At 45.8% G+C, this 26,025-nt stretch overlaps 1 pseudogene; it reads right to left on the bottom strand.

Moving 5' to 3' along the window:
* Window positions 1-23,565: 23,565 nt before the first annotated feature.
* Window positions 23,566-23,989, bottom strand: LOC121136393 (annotated as a pseudogene).
* Window positions 23,990-26,025: the final 2,036 nt, after the last annotated feature.

Here is a 26,025-nt window from a genome sequence, read left to right as displayed (position 1 = left end):
TTGGGGGTTGGGGGGGTGGTACGTGACTACTGACCAGGGGAAGTAGATGTCTTCCTGACCTACACGTTGTAAATTTCTCAAACCTTGGTATGAGTTAATCATCTCTCCCTAAGTAAATTGTGGTTATCATCTCCTTGTTTCCATCTTGTTTGCCCATCTCTGACGCCCTGGTCAGTTCTTCACAGGTGGTCAGCAGCCCGGAATTGGCCTTTTGTGGGTTTACAGCCCTTCTGCAATTAAGGTTGCTAAACCATACATTCCATTCTGTGGTTTGGCCAGTTCCTGGGATGGGGTCTTTTGTTTACTTCCCAAGTTTTCTAGTGGGGTGCCCTCCCTGTTTAAGCTTATATTTTATTTCTATAAATTCGGGGTCTTTCAACTAAAGATAAATTTTATTTACTAAGATATACTAAACAGACAGCCCGCCCTCAAATGCTCAGAGATCTAGAGAACATGGCATTTAAATGTTTTATTATACTTTTTATAACAGAGAGACAGGCCAGCTGCTGGCACCACCCCATCCCCTCCAGGAAGACTAGTGGACACTAAAGAAACTCCACCCACAACATGGCAATGCAGGCCACTGAGCAACCCTGCCCTTCACCTCAACTGCTTCAAAGGACTCTTCAGGCAGTGAACAAGAGGACACTGGAATCAACTTTCTCCACATTGCTCAGGTCAATGGTAGGAAAGCCTTCCTAAAAAGTCCCTAATCCACAGGTCTCACTATCAGCAGAACGCAGGTGTCCTTGGAGCCGCTAACTTCAACAGCTGTGTAGGACCTGGGGGTGGCTGTCCATGCAGCCAGCTGGTGAGTCTCTGTTATCCTTCAATCATTAACTCAGGTAAAATTTTATCCTTCTCAAGAACTCTGATGCTTTTGACAACTGGTAGCTTTGCCAGCTTAAAGTAACAAATAAGGCAAAGCTCCAACTGTCACAAAACAGATTTCAGAAACAGGTGTTCTAAGGTTTATCTACATGAGATGATAATATAATAGTGAGTTAAGACATTAAAAAGAATAAAATATGTTCTAGCTTTCTCTCTTTCATTATGCTACTGTTCATATTCTTGATATCAATAAGGTTCTAGTAGCTACTAATCTAACTCCAACAGAGTACTAAACAACTATACCACAATATGATCACAACTACAAAGTCAAAATTAAGGTGCTTTTCATTGTGCTAAAAATATGTCAGTTTTTAAAATGTTAATGCTTTCAGACAAGTCACTTCTAACATAAATATGCTACTAATGTGTCTATTACTTGTGTTTTCACAAACTCAAAGGATTCTTGTAAGTTCCAGGAAGCCAAATTGGACCCATCCAAACAGGTCAGATTCACTCCAGATATTATTCAACCTCTCCCTGGTCCTGGGACTCCCTTCTCTCATCTTGGGACCCCTGGGGAATCCCTCCCTCATCTTACAATCTTCCCCTCAGTTACCAGGACCTAAAATAATTTTTTTTAAACCTGACTCTGTCCTCTACTCTGCTAACATCTTGCCAGAGCTACAGAGATGCCAGAGTTCCGGACAGCCAGGACTGCGATGAAACAACCAGCTACTCTGGACATGGCAGCACCCCAACTTCCTCAGGTCCCCCAAAGATGGTCAGTGCCCCCCAGGTCAGCAGGAAGCAGTCTTAAAAACTCAACATCCTTATTCCCTAACCTGCCATACCTAACACCCCCACCTCTTTATAATAATAAATAAAGGTAAGAATGAAAGGTTCAGGCATTACACTGGCCTGCCCTGTTACCTGACAGAATGCACTCAGGCAGCACCCTGGCCAGCCCAGAGTTCCATGAGAACCAGTCTGCCTGTAGATACAAAGGACCCCTTTAAAGGACAGAGCCCTGCCCACTTATGCTCTCTCTCTTCTCTTCTCTCATATCTTACTCTCTCTCTCTCATGTCTGTCTCCCCCCTTTCAATCTCGCTATGATAAACTATGATTAATATGCTCCCCATGGCTTGTGCTCTGTCTGTAGTGCTGGCCATGGTTCCCTAATTAACAACAACTGGTCCTTTGGTAAAGGTCTCCCCTTTGCACCATGGTGAACACAGGCAGAGTAGAGAGTAGATTTGTAGTGCAGCCATGGTGACATGCCCCATCTTCTTTATCAGAAGATTTTTGCTGTCTCTGCCATCAAACACTTTCTGGGATTCTCTAATAGTTCTGATTTTTTTCCTGCAAAGCCATCTATCTTTTGTATCTTTCTATGTATGTCAGGGACCAACTGAGTCACAAAGGCCAGGTTAATCACCTTGAGGTTTGCCAGGTTCTCTGGATCTGCAGGAGTGTATAACTGACAGGCATCCAGGAGGCGTTCCAGGAAAGCTGAAGGTGATTCGTCTGAGTCCTGTTTCACATTGGATGTCCATTTCATCATCACTTCTAGCAGAATCTGGTGGTACTCACCGAGTGACCTCCTACCTCTCTCTGGGTTGTAGTCCCAGTGGGGGTCTCCGTCTTGGCAGAGCACAGTCAATCACCTCTGCCCTCTGGCCATCAGCCATTGAAGCTCTTCTGGGAAGTGCCCCAGTTGCTTTCATGAGAATCCGTTCCCCTTCTTCGGTAGTGAAGAGGGTTCAGAGAATCTGCTGACAGTTGTCCCACATGGAGAGACCATTGAAAAGGCTGGAATCAATTAGAGAAATTAAGGACTCTGGGCCAGCGGTGAAAGGGAGGTTCTGGTTCTTCCAGTTGTAGAGATCTGTGGTTAAGGAAGGGACCTACAGGTGGCAATTGTCAGGAAATGGTCACAGGGAAGTGAGGACTGCAGGAAGTGCCACTTCAGAACCAGAATCGGAGGAGGAGCTGGGAGGGCCATCCAGGACTCCGGGGTTGGTGTGGGAAGGGGAAAGACAGGAGGAGGTGGAGAAGTGCTGGGTGGGGAGACCCCCATAGGTGGGGAAGGGTAGGCCAGATGGGGGGGGGAGACCATGGTGGTGGGAAATGGGGTGGCCAAGGTGGAGGCTGAGATAAAGAGAGGGCAAGCATGGTTCTACTGGAGGAAGAGGGGTTTTCCTCCTGTGAGGCCTGCAGAATGGCTTTCAGAGGGGGCTCCTGGGTATCTGCTACAGGCCCTCAAAGGTCCATCTGCCAATAATCAGGGCTTGGCCACCTTGCCTGTTGTGGACCATACAGACCTTCATCCAGGGGGCAGGTTAGAAGCTGCTTCAGCCCGAGGTCAGATGTATCCAATCTGATCTAGGTGACTGGGCTTACTGAGGGTGACATTAGTCACTGCCCAGGCTATCTGAGAATAACAGTACCCTTTGAGAGTCAGTCAACCCCAAATGTGCTCCATTCAGCTTCATAGAATGTTCATAGGTGATGCTTGGTGACAGGATAATCATACTCCTCCTCAACTATGGGGGGTAAAGTTTATCAAAATCCTTTAGAACACAGGTGAGAGAGTTGTTAGGCTTCCTAGTCTTATTTCCCATACTGTCCATCAGTTAGTCACCCCAAGTCAAAAATATACCAATTAACCCAGAAAGTACAAAAGGAAGAAAGAGTAGAAAGGAAGCCAAAAACAAGACAAGACAAATGGGATATAAAACCAGACCAAGAACCTCAGGTGGGCAGTGCCATGTCCCATTATGTGCCCTGGATGTGAGAATATTTCCCAGATAGGGATCCCAGAACAGAACCAGACTATCTCTCACCAGGAGGCCTCTGTAAATGCCAGCTGCTTTTCCCAGCATGAGAGTTCACCTGGTAGCCTGCAAACTGAAGGCAGCCTCAGAGCCTTGGAATATCTCAAGGCACATACCTCCTGAAGCAGCCCTCAGCCCTGGAGGTCTGCCATGAAGGTCCAGCTTTAGAATTTGGGTGGGTGGTTTGAATCTCGCTGGGACCTCCAGAAAATGCTGATCTCATTGAGTGAGAATTAGACCACCACCATAATTTTGAGTCAAATTTGAAGCAATCTTGATTTTACTGGGGTTCACTCAAGAGCTGGCCAGTGACTGTCTTGTTAATTGGGATAAAGAGAGGGCCTCTTTTAAGGAGTAAAATCACAAATTGTTGCAAAGCATGTTCCAGAAGAGAGACAATGGGACAATAAGGAAACACAGAAAAATCCCCCCCCCAAAAAAAACCCACCATGTGGTCACCATATAATTAGGTAGGGTGATTAGGGAGAGTCAAGGTATTCTCAAACACAAGCCAAGGTCGTGGGTTGAGGCAGGTCAGGCTCCAGGAAACAGACTTAAAAACAGTAACTGAGATCTCACAGTAAATGGAAACTTGTTTTCAACAATACAGCATAATGGGTCCTGCCTTCAAAATGGAGTCAGGTGGATTCTTCTGTTGCTGGTCTGTACTCACACAAAAATACCTTCCCCGTATCCATTTCCTCGGTTCCCATGAGCAGACCTGAGGGCTGTGGGGGCTGGACCATAACCCCATATTCATACCAGACATAAGCCTCAGGAGTAGTTAGAGGGGCAGTGAGTGGAAGGGCCCAAGGTCTCAATGAAACCTTAATTTCAATGGGTCCACAGTCCAGAGTTATTCACTTGGCGGCATCTGTGTGGCTTCGACTTTCTTGACCTGGGTATTGTGGACCCATGATGTAATGACAGTTACCTTCATAGTCATAGGAATGGACAGAATCACTATGTAGGGTCCTTTCCAGGTTGGTTTAGTTCCCCTTTGGATACTTGCCTGACCCAAATAGTCCAATGAATAGCCTTTATGGAGGACTGGGGTTTCTGTGGTGACTTGAGAAAGGAATGGTTACATAGTTCTGCCTATTGCTGGTCTCTAAGCCTGGGAAGCAATGGGGGAGGTTTTCCAAACATAATCTCATAGAGGGGCAAATCCCTCCCCATAAAGGGTACATCAGGCCAAAGCAAAGCAAAGAGGCCTATTCACCCTTCACTGGGCTCTAATGATGTTAGAGTTTCTTTTAATGTCCTGTTTATTCTTTTTAATCTGCCAGGAACCCTGAGGTCTATATGAACAATGAAGTTTTCGATCTATGTCTAAAGCATTAGCTTTTAATTGAGAGATTTAGCAATGAAAACCAGGTCATTGGCAGACCCCATTGCTAGGGAGAGGCTAAATTAGGGGACCAGTTCCTAGAGAAGCTATTTATTTACTATTTGGGCATCATCACTCTGAGTGAGGCATACTTCTGTCCACCTGGAAAAGGCATCTTTAAGAGCTAACAAGTACTGTTATGCTCCCGGGGCAGGCCGGATCTTGATGAAGTCAGGTTTCCAGAGCTCACCAGGGTGTTAGTGTCACATTTGGACCCCTTCCTGGGCTAGGGCTCTCTGTTTTGGATTCACTTGAGCACAAGCCTTGCATCTGGGTGAGACATCCCATGTCAGGCTGTCTAGTCTAGGTGTAACATACCTTGGTGTGAGCAACTCAGAAAGTTTTGTGGATCCAGATGAGTAGCCTGGTGAAGGTTAGGTACCAACAGTCCTGCCAGTTGTTTCTAGGAGAATGATCTTTCCCTCTGGTACCCTCCATCAACCTGTGGGCTTGAGCTGTCCATTTCTTCTTTACCATGGAGTCTCAGGCAACATTGGGTTGACTTATATCATCAGAATATCAATAGACCCCACTGGTCTTGTGGCTGTTTGTTGGCAGCCAGATCAGTGGCCCAGCAGTGGAGGACAGCAATTCATAGAGGTAGCCAAATGACCTTAGGAAGACCAATATTTCTCCTTTGCTTTTAATGTCCTTTCTCCCAGTAATAAGAAGCCACCTTGCTCCACTGATCATGCTGTGGACATGTGAGGTAGTAAAAACATAGCAACTGTGTATGTGCTGGTGAACTTCCATTTTCCTCATCTGAGAGCCTGGGTCAGATTGATCAGTTCTGCTCTCGGGACTTGGGCCTAAATTGTTTCAGTTGAATTAGCTACTGCAGCTCCCATGTACCTGGTTTCATCTTTCATCTCATGACAGTCATGGATGAGCACCTACAGATCATCATCACGAAGAGGGTAGCAGGATTGATGGTGGTGAGTTTCTCAAACTGAAATTGAGGGTAGACCATGAGTAGGACCTGGTACTGGGTCCCATGGTCATTATACAGCCATCATCCTGTGTTCCTCAGAGGAGGGCCTCAACCACTGTGAGTATAAGATCTTAACCCAGAGTTAACTTGTTTGCTTGTTTGGCTCTTTCCAATTATACTAGCAGTAGCCACCACAGTTCTTAGACAGGTGGACCACTCTGTGGCTAGAGTCCAGTAGTTTGGACTAGTGTGTCATGGGTCTTTTCCATGACCCCAAGTTTGGGTTAAAACGCCTTTTGTAATGTCTTTTGTGGACAAAAGATGAAAAAGTTTTAAGACATCTGAAAGTACTAGAGCTACAATCCAAGCCAGAGAGCTGTTTTTAAAGCCTCAAAGCTGTGGTTGTTTGAATGTAATTGGCCCCCACAGGCTCACAGGGAGTGGCACTATCAAGAGGCGTGGCCTTGTAGGAGGAAGTATGTCACTGTGGGGGCTGGCTTTGAGGTCTTTGTTGCTCAAGATACCACCCAGTGTTTCTGGTGATTTCCTGTTGCCTTCTGATCAAGATACATCCAGCACCATATCTGCCTGCTTCCCACCATGATGATAATGAACGGAACCTCTGAACTGTAAGTTGCTACTTCAATTAAATGTTTTCCTTTATAAGAGTTGCTGTGGTCATGGTGTCTCTTCACTGCAATAGAAACCCAAACTAAGACAAAAGCCTTTTGTTTAGTCTCAGGCAAGATTAGGGGTTTAGTGCTCCCCCTTTGTGCTGGCTTATAAAGGCCTCATTATTTCCACAAATCCTGGTATTTAGAGGCAGCAGTACTTAGCTGCACCTAGGAACACTCAAACCTGTGTCTTCGTCTTTGGAGTTGGGATCTGAAGGATGGCAGCAATCCTACTCTGAGACAGACCCCTCCCTTTTGCCTCCACTCAGCTGTTAGACAAGACAGGTAGCCTCTGGTGGTCAAAGTTGGGCTTTCTTGGCTGACATTCTATAGCCCAAGGGGGGAAGTCCTTCTGTGTATATGTTTATCTTATTGGTTGATAAATAAAGCACTGTTGGCCAATATTCTTCTCTGGAAGAATAAGACTCATGAGAATAAGGTCCCAGGTTTCTTCACAGGCAGGAGAGGCATATTCCAGTGTGACTGGCAGGACACCAGGATGCCTGTATCTTCAAACCAGGCAATAACGGACTGCAATTTCCCCTTTCATTTCCAAGATCATTGGGTACTGTTTAATCTGGATGGAGCTAACTGAACTTGTTAGTTCAATAATTATAGGAGCTTGGTGTTTGGCCAGTCCTGGATAGTCAGTTTCTGCCCATATCCTGGCAATCTTTATTGTCAAACTGAAAGATAGTCCAACTGTATCTTTTGATTGGAGACAGAACTTTCAGCTAGGAGATGAGGGTAAGACACCAAAATTTTGTTGGTTATTTGTTGAGTCTAACTGTGTCTCCTCATCACAGAAGGTGATGGTGGCTTTCAGTTTATGCAAAAGGTTTGTTGTTAAACACATTTGAGCTACCTCCAGCTTATATCTTTAAATTTTATAAATTTTCCTAATATCTGGGGCCAACTGGGTGATAACAGAAAATATTTTTATTATAATTATTATTATTACTATGAACTGTTTGGTCAATGGCTGAAGCTTCTATTGGCTAGCTCTCTTAATTATTAACCCATTTTTTTTTTTTTTTTTTGGTTTTTCGAGACAGGGTTTCTCTGTGGCTTTGGGCTGTCCTGGAACTCACTTGGTAGTCCAGGCTGGTCTCGAACTCACAGAAATCCGCCTGCCTCTGCCTCCTGAGTGCTGGGATTAAAGGCGTGCGCCACCAACGCCCGGCCTAACCCATTTTTATTAAACTATGCATTGCCATGAGCTTACCCATAATGCTCAGCATGTTATTCCTTCAGCGGCTATTTGACATTTCCCTCACAACTCCTCTCTGCCTCCCTCATCCCAGAATTCTTTCTGCCTGGCTAAATCCTGCCTGTTCATTGGCCAAGACAGCTTGATTCATCAACCAATAAGAGAAACATATATTCACAGCATACAGAAGGACATCCCCCATCATCTCCTCTTTTCTGTCTAAATAAAAAGGAGGGTTTTAACTTTAACATAGAAAAATTATATATAACAAAACAGTTATCAAGCAAGAACTATAGTTAGTCCACTAACATTTGGCAAAATTTAAGAAAATATTCTATCATCTATCCTATCTTTGTGAGTCTAAAGTTTATATTTAACTTATCTTTTATCGCAAATAAGGAAAACCATAACCATAACTATCTGTCTTCAACTCCACCAAAAACCTCAGAAGGATAATATACAAACTCTAGAATTGACAGAGACATCTTGCTGCCTGGACAGTTACCCAAAGATTTCTGTAACGTTGTGGCATCCATCTTCAGCCTATAGGCCTAGAGTGTTGGCAGACTTCTCAGCAAAGCAGGAAATTTGAAACTGTCCCACCTGTATTGGCAGTTTTTCAGTCATCTTTCTCTGTGTCCTGCAGAATGTCTGGCAGACCCTTCCATGAAGCATGAACATCTTGTTTTGGCAAGTTCAGCAGTCGCTTTCCTGTGGGTCCTGCATGTCCAGTTTGGACAGTGTACTTAGGCTAGGGCAGTTCTTTGCCCAAAAGCCAGTTTTGCCACATTGAAGTAAAACTCCATAATGAGTTTCTTTTACGCTCATCTTCCTCTCTGATGTAATTGCTGTTGCCAGGAGCATTGTGCCTCAATGTCATAAAAACCCTAATAAAACATTTTAAATGCTATATTATGTAGGTCTTTGAAAGGTTTTGAGGAATACCTATTCATCTCAAATATATCTCCGTATATCTAGAAAACCTAAGTAACATGACTATAAGTTTTGATTACTATAGGTAACTATCTATAAACTGTATTTAATTATATATTGCATCATTTAAATGAGCTGTATAAACACAATACCTAAACAAGAGTAGACGTATACATATAACAAAATTGACCTTAAATTTGTATCACTCTTTTTATATACATTTAATTTAAATTAGAAACAATCGTATTTTACATATTTACATATCAATCCCAGTTCCCTCCCATCCTCCCATACCTCCCAACCACCCACCCAGAAAAGCTAGGAAACAAGGAGGACCATAAGAGACATACACGGTCCCCCACTGAAGCAGAAAGGGACAAGAGCCCCTGAACAAATGGGGAGCATGGAGGGAGGGGGGAGGGAGGGAAGAAAAAGAGGAGGGGAGAAGAGGAAGGAGGGGAGAACATGAGGGATCAGGAAGATTGAGTGGGGAGAGGAATAGAGGAGAGCAAGAAAAGAGACATCAATAGAGGGAGTCACTATAGGTTTAAAGAGAAATCTGGCACTATGGAATTGTACAGAGATCCACAAGGATGACCCTAACTAGGAACTTAAGCAATAGTGACGAGGTTATCTTAATGCCCTTCTCTATAATGAGAATGATGACTACCTTAAATGTCATTCTAGAGCTGGTGGAAGCAGAAGCAGGGATCCACAGCCGAGCACTGAGCCAAACTCAAGGAATCCAGTTTTGGAGAGGGAAGAGTGCTGAACAAAGGGGTGAAGACCATGTTGGGAAAACCCACAGAATCACCTGATCTTAGCAAGTGGGAACTCATGGACCCCAGTCTGACAGGTGGGGAACCAACGTAGAACCAAACCAGACCCCTGGACATGGGTGTCAGTTAGGAACACTGGGTAGCCTATGGGGTCTTTGGTAGTAGAACCAGGATGTACCCCTAGTGCATGAATGGAATTCGGGAGCCCATTTCCCATGGGAGGATACTCTCTCAGCCTAGATATACAGGGCCCTGCTCCAAATGACTTGACAGATTTTAATGATCCCTCATGGAAGGCCTCACCCTCCCTGAGGAGTGGATGAGGATGGGCAAAGAAAATGTTTTAGCAGCTGTCTTTAATCCTTTTAAAGAGAACCTAACAAAATATTTACAGTCTTCTTGGTCAGTGTTGGACAGAATGAATTCTGTCCAGGCTTCATCATCTGGCAGTGATCCCCTGCCTGGCCCAGGGGCAGTTTTAATTTTTATTTTTCAGACAATGGTGGGTTTTGCATTTTCAGTTGTACAGACCATTGGTTGAAAAGAAGATATAAATCATGGAAGAGAAAGGAATGGAGTTTTTCATTTCCTTCAGGCTCAGCCCAGGGGAACGTCCCTCCCTGTGTGCATTCTGCTTTGAAGGCAGGGGGCCTGTGTGAGAGACCAAGGGCCAGGATTAAATAAAGTCAACCACAGGCCAAGAGGTAGAGCAAGCAACCAGTGATAAGAAAAACCATAGAGAGTGAGAGGAAGTCAGGAGGATGGATAGAGAGGTGCCCAGGAAGTAGAAGGGAGGGGCATTGAGTGTGAGGAGTTTTGTTTGAGATGATGCAGGAGAAAGGTCTCTTTGGGGAACATCAGTGGAGGAGGAAGGTCAACTGTGTGCTATCTCAGCCTCTATGAGCCATCATCTGGCTCCCAAGTCTTTATTGGTAAAATCCAATGGTCCAGTCCTCTGCTGGAGCAGTCTGCTCCCTTAACTCCTGAGCTATCTCTGCACCCCCATTTTTCAGCTTTAAAAGAAATTCTTTCCTTCTTTCCACTCTGTCTCCCTTCTTCCCAATCCATGTCTCCACCCCCCATTGTTGGGAGACAATGGTGGGACCTCCAGAAATGTTGTGGGGTACTCACCAGAGAAGATAGCTTGGACATGGCTTTAAGTCAAAAGGAAGTCTTCATCAGCCAGCCGGTGACTACACTGGGCGCTTAGGATCCCAGAGTAGCACTGAGCCTTTCTCAGGGTGAGCTTCTTGTTAACTGAAGTACTTAAACCCAGAATATGGATCTGGGGCCTTAAAAGCTCACCTGAGAAAGGCTCAGTTTTTTTGTTTTTTGCTAGACTGAGATTGCCTTTCTCTGCTATCAACTCTAACACTGGAGTAAAGACTTCTGCCACATGGAGTAACAGACCATGCCTGGCATTTGTGTAGGTGCTGAAGATCCAAACCCAGGTCTTCATGCTGACACAGGCACCTCACCCACTGGTCCATCCATCTCCCAGGGTGTTTTGAAAACAGGGTCTCTCGATGCCCACAGGACTCACTGATTCAGCCAGCAAGCTGGGGATGCTGTTTTCCTGAAGACTCAAGGACCCAACTCTAGAAAAAAGGAAAGGCCTGACTTCTTATAACATTTTAGGAGTGGTGGGAATATTTACATCACATGACTTCCGCAGCCCGGCAATTACAGGTGGGCACTGCTGTAACTTTATTATTTTCATTTAGTTATTTATCTTTATTATTTTTGAGACAAGATTTTTCTGTGTAACAGCCCTAGCTGTCCTGGAACTCTCTTTACAGACCAGGCTGGCCTTGAACTCCACCTGGCCAGAGATACACCTGCCTCTGCCTCCACAAGTGATGGGATTAAAGGCATGCACCATCACTGCCCAGCTTATTTTTGTTTTTTTTTTTAGACAAGGTTTCATTATATATCCATGCCTAGCCTGGAATTTGTTATGTAAACCAAGCTAGCCTCAAAACCAGAGATCTGCCTGCCTCTGCCTCAAGTGATGGGAATAAAAGCATACCACCATGCCCATGTGCCCAGCTTTTTAGGTAAGTTCTAGGATCCTATGTAGGTTCTGGAGCTTATGCCCTGTACTCACTGAGCCGACTTCCATCTGTCTATTGACTTATTTCTGTTCAGACTAATCTCCAGTACCCAACTGGGTGTGGTGGGGAATATGTATTCTGTGATCCCAGCACTCAGGAAGCTGAGGCAAAAGAACCAACAGTTAAAGGCCAGCTGGGCTCCAAGAAGCAAAGCAAAGCAAAAGCAGTTTCATTACCAGACGGCTTCCTGGTTAGGACATCTCACAAAAACAGGCCTACATTGCCAGGCAGTGGAGGCGCATGCCTTTAATCCCAGCACTCGGGAGGCAGAGGCAGGCGGATCTCTGTGAGTTCGAGGCCAGGCTGGACCGACAGCCTCCAAAACAATACAGAGAAACCTTGTCTCATAAAACCAAAAAAACCAAAAAACAAAAAACAAAACAAAACAAAAAAAAACAGGCCTACATCTTTGAATCCCTGCTGTAATGCTACACCTGGGACAATTCCTGAGACAGCTAATTAGATGAACGAATTGATCTGCAGACCCTGTGCTACCCAATGGCAGCACTCCAGCAGCTGCAAAGGACAAGCCAAGGGTCTTCAAGCATCTTCTCACTTCTTGAATTTCCCCCTGCAGCATGGATCCTCAGCAAGCAGACAGTTGCTGTGTGCCTTAGAGCCTAGAATTGGGGAATAGAACTAGGAAAACAACTGTTTCCTGGATCTGAGTCCTTAGACACAAGAGAGCCCCTTGTCCTGAGCCAGTGGGACAGATGCCTGTGCCTGGAGACAGGTCTTGGCCACATTTTTCTTCACTAGCATCTCTGTCTAAAAATAACCCAGGTGCTGGGAGCTACTGAGGATGTACAGAGCTCCTCCAGCCTTCACACACTGCATGGAGCCATGCTGGATTTAGAGGCAATGAATGGATAACAGTCTGGGATCTCATCTCAAGAGCCTGCTGAATATCCCTGCAACGACCTCAAGAGATGCTGAAATTTGAGTTACTAAGGAAGAAATAGAGGAGCCAGTAACTTGAATGCAATGATATAAATGGACAAATTCACTCAAATACCCACCTACCTACCCATTCATCCCCCACCCATTCTTCTATCCACACAATTACCCACCTAACCACCAACACATCTACTATCAATCCAATCATTCATTCATTCATTCATTCATCCATCCATCCAGTGACTTACTTATTCATCCCTCTACACAGTCACCCACCCATCCACCTTCTACCCACCCATCTACCCTCTCATTCACCCAGCAATACATCCACCCACTCATTCATCCATTATTTATACACCACACACACACACACACATACACACACACACACACACACACACATTTACCAAGTATCAAAACTCTCTCAGGGAGGAAAACAGACAAAATAACTGCATTCCAAAAATGAGCAAAACATCTTAGGGTTTCCTTGTTCAGTCAGAAACACAAGAAAGAGCCAGTTTGGTGGCGCCAGTGGGATCCAGGGATGTGGGAACTGGTTTTGTTGTTGTTGTTTTTCCTTTGCTGGTTAAAGAACTAAAGGCAAGGAGGAAATGTGCTGAAAATCTCCTGGAGTTCCCAAAGAGTCATGATGATACAGGAAAACTCAGGGTCCCCTCTTGGTCTCATTAATAAAATAATTTAATAACAGACATAGTGGGAAAGGCGAAGACAACAGACTCAAACAGAGTCTTGGGGGCAATGTACTAGAGTTTTAGAGGAAAGGGGGAGAGCTGCCGTCTCACAGCTGGAAGGAGGAGAACAGAGAAGAAACAGAGGCCAACCAGCTGGAGGTGAGACTGGAGGTCAGAGGTCAGCCCCCTGGTGACAGGCAGCCACATGGCAGAGAGGGCACTTTGAAAAAGAGTTAGTTAGGGGACTTAAAAACATACATAGGCCCTTGCCAACAACAGAAAGAAAAAGACAGAAGAGACGAAAATAAATAGTTATGTCTTTCTGAGGAAAGGTAAGCAGACCCAGCTGGACCTCGAGGTGACTGCTGGGGACTATGCCACAGGCTGACGAACCTGACGGAAGGGGCCATAGTCTTAAGGTGACTGTCTTCCTGGGGTGACTCCCCAGCCAGGTCCCTGGCCTGCTCCACTGAATTTAACCTTAGGGAGGAGACAACGGTGTCTCTCTGCTAGAGAAAGGTCCCATTCTTTACATCACATCAGCAAGGGGAAGATGGAGGACAGAGGATGGATGACCGAGACCCTAAATGACATAGCGGGGCCTTGACAAGGGAAGGGAAGGAAGGAGAGTGTGGTGATATATTATATATGATTTAATAAAGCTTGCCTGAAGGTTCAGAATGCAAAGCTAGCCACAATAATAGAGCCAGGCAGTGATGGCACACACCTTTAATCCCAGGGCTCAGAAGACCAGCAGATGGCTATCTGTTAGTTCAAGGTCGCCCAGCGCTACACGAAATTGATCTGGTCCTATAGAGAAACCGCTCACACAAAGGTGATCTCAGCACTTGGGATCACACTCCTTTAACCCCAGCACTAGGGGGGTATAAACGAAGTGAGTCTTGTGAGGGGAATTATCCAGCCAGGCTGAGGACGTGATCGCCCTTTCAGCCCGAGAGAGAGTGAGAGCCAGTGCCGGCTGCTTTGTTCCTCTGATCTTCAGCTTGACATTTGAACCCCAATCAATATCTGTCTCTGCATCATTCATTATTTGTTTTACAGGAGAGGAAACGGTGTGTGAGAAGGGACTGGCAAGAGAGGAGAGAGGACAGTTTCAGACACTTACTGAAGGATTTTGTGGGGAGAACATGGCTGCTAGTTTGAGGGGCTTACACTGTGGGTCTAGGGAGAGTCACACTGCACGTTACCACTCTCCAGCCAAGCCATTATTATACTGCTGGCTGATGCTGGATGCAATTCCTTGCAGCTCTAATCAGGGCAATTAAATAAACAGGCTGTAGAGGAGTTTTGTGTCGCGGGAATAAGTAGGCAGATGTGGGGATGTCTGAGAAGCTTTCTGGTACCTTATTTCCCCTGGGATAGTCCTGCTGAATTAATCCAAACAGAGCACTATCAACTTTCCAAAGATGGCCTCTATTATCTTAGAAAAGGGAAACTGAGCATACAGCTTCCAGAGCTCACATCCTGTCGGGGTGGTGTGGAGGAACAAACAAGGTCAAGGGGGATGGAAAGAGCTGGAGGAGAGTGCCTTAGTGACAGACCCTTCCTCCTTTTGTGGGTAAGTCTCAGATGGAGTTCACTGAGTGAACACTCTTGTCATGCTGATGGATTCGTGTTTACTGAGACCAGGTAACTGATGCCTTCCGGCTTTCTAATTCTATGAGAGTCTGTATGCCCTTTGTTTTTCATTCCACCAGGCAGCTTTACTGCCAAACAAAATCCCTATTGTCAATCATGCCTGCATCTGCCTACTTATTCCTGTGATTCAAAACTCCTCTACAGCCTGTTTATTTAATGTACATGTAAATTACATGATGGCGTGGAGTTTCCAAAATACCATTAGCAAATTAAGGAGAGGCTAGATTTGTGGGTTTGAACTCCTAAATTTCCTCCCTTTCATTTTTTTTTATTTTTTAACTTTCTTGTAAATGGAATTCTTAGCTGGTCTAGATAATAAAAAGCTGGAGTCAGATACAGAGGGAAATGCTGAGAGATCAGAGAGAAGGAGCAAGCCACAGCCGCACCTTACCTCCTTAGCGTCTCAGCAGAGAAGAGAATGATTTCCTGTTTCTCCCTGCTTATATCCTGTTTCTACCCAGCTACCTCACTTCCTGACGGTCTGTACAGACCTCCTGACCTCTATGGTTAGCTAGTGGCAAGTTCCATTCTCTGACACCCCCCACCCAGACAGACTTTATTTGTACAAGCGAGGCATCACCACACTTTCTTCAGCTGCATTTGCTGCTTTTCCAGACATGATCTCTGAATGCTTCCTTAGGTTAAATCTACTGAAGTCAGGAAAGAGTAACCTAAAACAACCAGTAAATATCATTTTAGCACGAAAGCTTCAGAACTGAGAGGTGAACTGAAAAATGATCCCAAAGCATTGAAGATGAGAGCTAGCGTGGACCCAAAAAGTCATACAAGAAGAACAGTGATGGCTTCTCAAAGTAATTCTGGATTGGAATGGCTGCTGGGAACCCCACTGACTTCTACCAGTCACAAACTCCCAAGAAACGGAAAACCATTGAAGCAGACCTGCTGGCTGGATCTGTATGTCTTAAGTTCTGCTGTTTTCAAGTTTGCCTCATAACCACAAAATAGCTGCGATAGCCATCATACCCATATACTAGACAGTGTGAAAAGAGATTAAAACACATCCCCCTAACTGAATCATCACTGTTAAAGGACTTACTAGAAACTTCCTTCCGTTATTTTCCATATTTATTTTACTAGATCCCAGCCATCTAGTTTTTCTTTTTCTTTCTTTTTTATTTAAATTAGAAACAATCTTATTTTACATATCAACCCCAGTTTCCTCTTCCTCCAATTCTCCTAACGCCCCCACAGATCCCCATCCTATCCCCCTCTGCTCCCCAAGGTGGGTGAGGCCTTCCATGGGGGATCATCAAAGTCTGTCACATCATTTGGGGCAGGGCCTAGGCCCTTCCCTTCTTTTTATTTTTTGAGCTTAATTTTATTATGCGTGTCTGTGTGTCTCTGTGAGTATATGTGCACATGTGTTTGGTGCCCTCATAGGTCAGAAGATGACATCAGATCCCTGGCACTGGAGTTGTTTACAACCATGTGGGTGCTGGGAATCAAACTCATGGCCTCTGGAAAAGCAGGCAGTGCTCTTACCTGCTAAGCCATCTCTCCAGCCCCCCCCCAGCTTGTTTATTGAGGGTCCCTCATTGGCCGAGAACTTGCCAAGTCAGCTAAGCTGCCTGTTCAGGAAACCCCAGGGACTCACCTGCCTCAGCCTCTCTCCGCCCCACTCCAGCACTGGGCTTACTAAGTATGTGTCACTAAGCCTGGCTCTTCGTGTAAGCCCTGGGGATCGAACTCTAATGCGGTCCTTTGGGTACCAGCCCTTAGACCTCTTCAGGGTCCAGTCAAGACACTACAGGCATCTCAGGGGAACTAAACAAGATGATCTGAGGGTGAGAGAAATGAATCCCTCACACATGTCTTCTCATCATGTCTCCTTATTGTCCCACACTCCTGTCCCACAAGGTTTCCAGTTTATATACCCACACAGACACATTTAAGAATTCTCTGGCAATGTCAAGGTCTCAGGGTCCTAAAAGCAGAAAAGGGCTTGGACAAAGCAGGTGACTGTCAGCTTACCTCATGGTTCAGGGGGTGTGACTCTTGAGACATGAGACACCTGGGCATTTCTTTTTTTTTTTTTCTTTTTTTTTTGGTTTTATGAGACAGGTTTTCTCAGTATTGTGTTGGAGGCTGTCAGTCCAGCCCGGCCTCGAACTCACAGAGATCTGCCTGCCTCTGCCTCCCGAGTGCTGGCACATGCCACCACCACCTAGCCACTGGGCATTTCTTAAGAGGCAAAAAGGGTCAATAGAGGAAGGGGCTATGATTTCTAAGAGGGGAGAATGGGAGTTTGTATGTTAAAACTATATTTTAAAAGGTGGAGAGATGTGACAGCACTAAGCACTCTCTTTTGCTCCCATAGGGGCTGGGAAAGTGTCATGGTAGCCATGGCAACCCTTGTAAGCTGCAGAAGGAAAATGTGTGGCATTTGATCCGCATTAGCGTTGTCGACAAATGTTAGCTGATTAAAAGGGATCTCTCAGCTCTAAAGTGGTTATATCAAAGGGAAAACCTTGGCTATGAGTATGTGGTGTGAAATCTGGAGTCTGATATTTCCAAGCCAATTGGCGGGTGCTTGTTCCCACTTGTCGCTGAGGACACCCAAGTGAGAAGGATTTCCTTTCTCCGGTCGGCTAAGTTAGCAATAGCCTTTTCCTGTATCTCTCAGAGTTAAGACAAAACAGTTAATTTCCTAGGATAAAATCTTGTATCAATAAAACTGAGGTGAAGGTAAGTACAGGATATTAATAGTTTGTTAGGGTAGGGAAGGGGTAAACAGAGGTTGAGCTCTCTCAAGTTGACTGTGGGAGAATTCAAGGCACCCAGTATATATTCTATATATCAAAATTGTACAGACAAATGAAAAGTCATCTTCCTGGCTGTCCTCAGATATATGTGTCCAGTAGATGGAATATTTTCATGAGGTAAACACAATAACAGTGGGAAGCACCCAACGCTATCTTAGGGAAGAGATGAAGTGGCTTGAGAGAAATTCCAGACAGGAGCAACATCTCCACAGCCGGTGACTCCACGGCCTTTCTAGGTGGGGCTCCCTATCAGGTCAGAAAGTCACTCATCTGGTAGGTCAGCCTGCCGAACACGAGTTATCCTGCTGTGTCTCTCATGGCCTTTGACAGACCTCAGGTCCCCATGTTTGCGTGGCAAGCGCTTTGAGTCTGATCCCTCTCCTGCACCCACCAGCTCCATCTTTGACAATTTCCAAAGCCAGCACCAGAGCGGAGGTCCCCAGAGTGGAGCACCACCTTTCACCGCTTAGCCTACAGGTGACAGCCCATTGGCCAGAAGGAGTCACATGGGCCTGGAAAATAAGGAAGCAGATACAAGTATATTTGACTCTGAACATGCCAGAGGCTTTTTGATCTTGGAAATGTGGAGGATTCTGGGATATGTGGGAATGAGCACCAAGGCACGCGTTATTAAAGCAGCTGACTCCCAGCACCTCAAATGTAACAGGAGGCTTGTGTTTGTGCCTGTACACAAACCCTGGTCATTTAAGGTCCTGCTTAGATAGCTAAGCCCTGACTTTCAGCAGTCAGTGATAACAATGAGTCAGGATAAACTTTGTTATTTTATTTTTATCCCTTTTTATTTTTATTAAACTTAATTATAAAGAGCTTGCAATTGAAAAAGTCACACCGTGAAATTGGTCAGACATAATTTTCATCCATCTTGGTGAAATTCTGTACATCTGGAACAGCCATTCTGAAGCTGTGGAGACTCACTTTGACCAGGTTGGCCTCGAACTTACCACTCCCTTGCCTTAGCCTCCCAAGTGGGGCTAACAGACCTGCCCCACTACACTTGCTTCCTGGTAGCTTAACTGGTTGGTGTCAATTCTCTATAAGGGACCAGGTTAATATTTTTGGTTTGCTGACCATATGGCCTCTGTTGCAACGACCCCACTCTGCTGCTGAAGGTGACAATCAGCCTTCGCGGGGCAGAAAGACGAATCCCTCGGCAATGATGGCTCAGCTGTTAAGGGCAGGGTGGAGGATGGTGTGGTTTAGCTGTGAAATTTCCCCCTTAGGCACACGTGGGTGAGCAACTGGGTTCTAGATGCGGTGTCACCTGGGGAGGCTGAGGAGCCTTGGGTTCTATGCCGAGCACCGCGCAGTGGGTGTGGTGGCAGCCGCCTGTTATCCCAGCACCAGGAGATTGAGACGAAAGGATTGGAAGGAGTTGGAAGTCATCCTTGGCTATACAGCAAGTTTCAAGCCAGCCTTGGATACATGAGACCATCTCCACAAAGCAGCAAAAACAAATAAACAAGGAATCGTGACTTACTTGGTGTCTGGAAGCCCTGGGAGCAGCCACTCTCTTCTCACCCGTTCCCACTGCCTCAGTTCCCCCCCACCTCAGTTCCCCCGCCTCAGTTCCCCCCCCACCTCAGTCCCAACCCCACCTCAGTTCCCCCCTGCCTCAGTTCCCCCCCCCCCCCGCCTCAGTTCCCCCCCCTGTGGGAACACCAGACCTTGAGCAGAGACCCACTTCCCCTTCTGCCTGGGAGTAGGCAGCTGTAAGACAATGTTTAGTAAAAACATGTTTACTAAAAACGATACAATAAGTTCCTGGGAAAGGCCTTCCCACGGAAACCGCCCTGACCTCGACCTTGTCCAAAGACTAACCGCACCTTCAAAAACCCACACACATCCACCTCTGGTGTCAGAGCAGAACCAGCCAGGGGAGAGGAGAGAGCAGAAGCTTCTCTGGTGGAAGCTTTTCTTAGGAGGTTTTCGTGAACCTTTTTGGAGCCTGTTTAAAGTTTTCTTTATATCATTGAACGAGTCTCTGTGTTGTCAATCCCCGACACCCTCCGCACGTTCTCGGACACAGGCCGCGCAGCAGACGCGACACCCCCCCGCCTCAGTTCCTCAGTTCCCCCCGCCTCAGTTCCCCCCGCCTCAGTCCCCCCCGCCTCAGTTCCCCCCCCGCCTCAGTTCCCCCCGCCTCAGTTCCTCAGTTCCCACTGCCTCAGTCCCCCCCCTCAGTTCCCCCCACCTCAGTTCCCCCCCGCCTCAGTTCCCCCACCTCAGTTCCTCAGTTCCCACTGCCTCAGTCCCCCCCTCAGTTCCCCCCACCTCAGTTCCCCCGCCTCAGTTCCCCCGCCTCAGTCCCCCCTCAGTTCCCCCACCTCAGTTCCCCCCGCCTCAGTTCCCCCGCCTCAGTTACCCCCCGCCTCAGTCCCCCCTCAGTTCCCCCGCCTCAGTTCCTCAGTTACCCCCTCCCACTCCCCCACCCCCCACCCCGCCTCAGTTACCCCCGCCTCCCATCTCCTACTCAGTAAATGGCCCCCTGGGCTTCTGGTTTTCCCTTGTCTTCCTTCTGCTTGGAGTCCTCTCACCCACACAGGCTGTAGCTAGGAGTAGCCGCCTCCTCATCTGGTCCAAGTCCTCTTCCAAGTTCAGTCACCTCCTGGGGCTGCTGAGCCATTTTTACATGGGGACTACTGCAGTCTGTTTTCTGCTACTGTGAACACCCCAGCCTGGGGACCTACAGAGAGCATAGAGTTATGCCCACAGACGGGGGCCACCATCCTCACAGCACCCAGTAAGAGCTCCTTAGGTTCAAGGGCAACTTTTTTTCAGCCTTAAATTGTTTTAAAGATTTATTCATTTATTTTCATGTGTCTATGTGTATGTGCACAAATGTGCATGTGTACAAGTACATATGTGTACATGTGTGTATTACACAAGTGTCTATTGCACATGTGTGTATGTATGTGCACAAGTGTGTCTGAGAATATAGTGTATGTGAACATATGTACATGTGAACATGTGTATGTGCACAAATGTGTATGTGTATAAGTACATATGTGTACATGTGTGTATTACACAAATGTCTATTGCACATGTGTGTATGTATGTGCAAAAGTGGGGGTGTCTGCTAAGGCCAGAAGAAGATGCTGGTTCTTGAGGAAGTATTAATGCCTTGGCAATTCTGTGGAGACCACTCTGGGTCCCCAACTTGTACACCAAAGAATGGCCACATGCTGGCTTGAATTTCCTGAAGTTGTGTGTCTTAGTCAATGTTCTGTTCCTGTGAAGACACATCATGACCACAGCAACTCTTATAAAGGAAAGCATTTAATTGGGGCTGGCTTATAGTTTCAGAGGTTTAGTCCAAGGCAGGGAACATGGCAACATGCAGGCAGATATGGTGGCTAGAGAGGTAGCTGAGAGCTCTACATCTGGATCTGCAGACAGCAGGAAAAGAAAAACACTGGGTCTGGCTTCAGCATTTGAAACTTCAAAGCTCTCCTCCAATAACACACTTCTCCCAACAAGGTCACACCTACCCTAATAAAGCCATACCCCTAAAACATCTAAGTAATGCCACTCCCTGATGACTAAGCATTCAGATGAGCTATGGGGGCCATTCTTATTCAAACTACCATGTTGTACAAATAAAATGTTACAATCATTGCCTTATTTACAATGAACAGAAGGATTTTATCATACAAACAGGACATCTTACAGGGACTGGCCATGGAGGAGAGTTTCTATTCGGACAACTGTATGGTGATCAAGCAAGCTGTTTTGAGGCCAAAAAAGAAAAAGTATCAAGGATTAAGCACAAGAAGGGCACCATGTTCACATCTACATGGACCTCAGTTTCTTGTTACAACAGAAGAATATATTAGTTTTTTATTACAACAGAATAGAATATATAGATTTCCCTGATAGTGTTCATACAGTGTTTGGCAAGGTGACAGAAGGCATGGACATAGTTTTAAAAATTAATGAGAATTTTGAGGTCAGAGATTTTGTACCATATCAGGAAACTCACAGTGATTTTAGATGATCAGTGTCATAGCCCTCCTGATTCATTAATTCATGATCAATTGCCAGACGCACAAGTAGCTCAATAAAAGGAAGACACTGATGACTTCAAAGGAAGATTGACTGAAGTAGATGAAATAGACATAAATTGGTACCAGGAATGGGGTGTTGTTATGATAGATCTGACCATGAAATTTTGGAAGGATTTTGGTGGCATTTCAACTTTGGACTGGAAAGGCCATTGAGTTCTGTGGGACCATGAAAAGTGACAGTGCTGAAAGCAGATGATGGAGGCCAGCCTTGTGAAGCTTCAGAAGGAAGTTTTGAGAGTCCCTTAAAGACTATATTGGGGCCATTCAGATTTTGAATTCAAAGTCTGTGGTCTTCTGAGGCTGAAGAACCAGTTATGATTAAGAAAATATCAGAACCACTGAAGTGAAACCTTTGTTTTGCTGGGATAACCAATACTGGTCAGCGGGGTCTAAAAAGTCACCTGTGATTAAGAAGAGACCAGCATCATTCAGGTGAAACCTTCTGGGACGTGTTTCCTCAACGTCAACACACAAGCTGTGTTCCAGAGGGAGCCAAAGTTATATCCTGCTCTAGTAGCAGACCTTGGCAATGTGTAAGAGTTTCTTTCCCAGGTGACACCGGCTTTGAAGGCATGAGGAATCATGGAGAGCAGCCGAGGCTTGGCGAGACCAGGAGAGGCCAGTGGTGAAGGTGAAGACTCAGTTGCAGAAGCCCCAGGACTGAAGGTGTCCTGGGGAGAAGATGAGGCTTAGAACCATGAGGCAGGGTCAGAATCCCCAAACAGAGCCCACGAGAGACTACTGATGAAGGAGCAGCCCAGCGGCTGTAGAGGCCCCAGGATTTTGGAGACACCAGGTGAAGGTGAGGATGCAATTATATCACCAGACAGAAGATAAATGATAAATGGGTGCTTATTGGGGGCAATTACACTGAAAAATACAAAGAACTTCCAGATCTTTTCCCTGTTCTTCCTACAGGATCCGCTGACCCACCAAAAAGAGCGCACAAAGGAAAGCCATGCCTCAAGCTCCTCTCTTTCCACTTCCAGCTGTCTGAAGCCACACCCAAAGGGGTGTGGTCGCTGTTTCAGGTTCACAGACCAGATGCCTACAGCCAGGACCATGGGGTGAGCAACAAGGCCTGCAGCAGCTGTGGAGGGGAGCCATCCTTAGCTATGAGACTAGCTGCCTGTGCTGTGGGCGGCAGAGCTGGAGAAGGGCCATTGGATCGTGAGTGAGAACTGAATGTTAAGCCCTGAATTTTCACTTCTTGCTTTGGTTTGATTATGACTGTGCCTTGGTTCTTCCCTCTTGGAGTAAGAAAGAGTTTAACTTTTTTAAAAACAGGAATCCACAATTGTGAGACTTTGGAATTTTAGACTGAATATTTCTGAGAAGCTTTAAACTTTGTATGATACTTTGGATTGGGATATTTTTAAAAAACTGATTTTTTTAAAGGGGGGGGTTCAAGATAAGGTTTCTCTGTGTAGCTTTGGAGGCTGCCCTGGAACTCATGCTGTAGACCAGGCTGACCTCAAACTCACAGAGATCCTCCTGCCTCTGCCTCCCAAATGCTGGGATTAAAGGTGTGCACCACCACCACCTGACTTGAGACTAAACTTTTTTTTTTTTTTTTTTTTTTGGTTTTTCGAGACAGGGTTTCTCTGTATTGTTTTGGAGGCTGTCCTGGAACTCATGCTGTAGACCAGGCTGGCCTCGAACTCACAGAGATCCGCCTGCCTCTGCCTCCCGAGTGCTGGGATTACAGGCGTGCGCCACCAACACCCGGCGAGACTAAACTTTTTTTTTTCCCACTTTTATTTATTTACTTTCCATTAGTTTAAATTCTGGAAGGGTACAGCATCACACGGATTCTGTGTCCAATGGCCTTCGCAGGAAGGTTGCTTCGGAATTTGGCACGAACCATGCCACTGTTTCCGTGGGCCCAGGTTACTTTTCCCCAGATCACTCTGGTTTTGTTTAGTTTGCCTCCGGGTGTCACTGTGTTGTTTTTTGCTTTATACACGTAAGCACATCTCTTGCCCAGGTAGAATTCAGTTTCATCTCGGGCATAAACACCTTAATTTTAAGAAGAGCCGTGTGCTCTCTCTGGTTCCGGAGGCCTCGCTTATAGGCAGCAAAAGTGGCCTTGCACCACAGCCTTCCAGACATATTTGCCTTTTAGAAAAGTCCTGTTCCCAGCAGGCCTCCACAGGCGCCAAGATGGCGGAAAGAGCGAGACTAAACTTTTAAAATGTAGAATTTGTAACAACTTGAGTCTTTAAAAGTGTGTGGTAGTGATAGTGCATGCCTTTAATCCCAGCACTCAGGAGGCAGAGGCAGGTGGATCTCTGTGAGATTGAGGCCAGCCTAGACTACAGAGTGAGTTCCAAGACAGCCACGGCAGTTACACAGAGAAATCCTGTCTCTAAAAATCAAAAATAAACAAACAAACAAAAACCATGTATTTCATATTGAGATATTAATAAATATGAGCTCTTGAGGATAAACAAGAAAGGAAAGGGCGAGGCAGTGGTGGCCACGCCTTTAACCCCAGCTCTCTGGAGGCAGCAGCAGGCGCATCTCTGTGAGTTCGAGGCCAGCCTGGTCTACAGAGCTAGTTCCAGGACAGCCAAGGCTACACAGAGAAACCCTGTCTCTAAAACAAACAAACAAACAAGAAAACCACACTATCTAGATGAATAAAGGAAATATTGACTTTTCTAAATAAATATACAGTTTTTTTAAAAGAAAAATGAAGGGAGGGAGGGAGAAGGAGAAGAAAAGGACACTTGAAGTTTCCCTGCCCCAGTGGGATAGTTGATCGGGAACAAGTTCTGGACCTGCTGGGTGGAAGGAGAGAACCTACTCCTTTGAATTGTCCTCTGGCCCTGCAGGCACACTGTGACACCTCTACGTTCTCACGTGCACCACACACAGAGACACATACACACCACACAGAGAGAAACACAAATATACACATCGCACATACACACACACCATACACACATATATGCATAGATAACACACACATATACACCACACACATATGCATACTTGCGTATATAATACATACCACACAGACACTACACACATATATACACATATATATGCATACACATATAACACACACATATGCACTACACACACACATATATATATATACATACTATACACATAGACACAACACACACATACACATATATACATACATAACACACACATACAGTACAGAGGATCTTCCTTCTGTTTTCAAAAGTTGACCTTCCACTGATTCAGATTCAATGAACCAAGAACAGAGAAATCCACAGAAGAATCACATCTGTCCTGACCAGGTACAGATGTTTCCTTGTCATTTCCCTAATGAATGAAGTAACTATTTACAGATCATTTGCATTGCATTAAGCATTATAAACAATCGGGAGATGATTGAGATCTGCAGGAGGGTATTTGTAGGTTATGTGCACACATCGCATTGTTTCTTGTAAGTGTGGGCATCTGCTGAGTGTTGGTGTCTCTGGGGTCCTAGAACCTAGCTCCTGATACAGAGAAATGACTGCATGTGAGACAATGGACATCTTAGCTTTCACTGTGACAAAATAACAAAAGCAGTCAAAGGAGAAAGGGTTTTGGGGTCTCAGTCCATGGCCACGTGGCTCCATGGCACTGGATTGGTGGTCACCTGACTCCAAAGCGCTGGGCTGGGGCTGAGGCAGAGCAGCATGTCAGCAATTGTGTGTTAGAGAGGAGCTGTCACCCCATGGTGGCCAGGGGGTAGAGGTGGGGGAAGGGTTGGGGACAAGACATAGTCCCCAACGGCACACACCCAAGAATCCACTGACTGTGGATTAGCCCCACCTCCTAAGTCCCCACCTTCCCCTGGCCCAGCAAGGGATGATCTCATCCCTAGGTGAGTCCAAAAGTGAAGACAGAGCCACCTCACCAAGGCCCGTAGAGACAGCCCATAGGAAAGCTATTAAATCTCAACAGCCCTGCACTGGGGGGACCAAACCTTCAGCATGAGGCTTTGGGAGACGTTCCAGTTCCAAACTATAACAGTGTGTTAATTAGCCAGATTTCACCATTCCACATTGCATACAAATGTCAAACTACCATTCTATGCCTCACAAACACATGCATTAATGTTTTTCACTTAAAAAGTAAAGGAGATGGGGCTGGAGAGATGTCCACCAATTAAGAGCACTGGTTAGACTTACAGAGAACCCGGTTGGCAGCTCACAACCATATGTAACTCTAGTTCCAGGGGATCT

This window comes from Mesocricetus auratus, unplaced genomic scaffold (genome assembly GCF_017639785.1).
Source record: "Mesocricetus auratus isolate SY011 unplaced genomic scaffold, BCM_Maur_2.0 Super-Scaffold_100081, whole genome shotgun sequence".
Classification (NCBI taxonomy): Eukaryota; Metazoa; Chordata; class Mammalia; order Rodentia; family Cricetidae; genus Mesocricetus; species Mesocricetus auratus.
The sequence above is the reverse complement of the archived record's forward strand: the minus strand, read 5'-3'. Positions and strand labels throughout refer to the sequence as shown.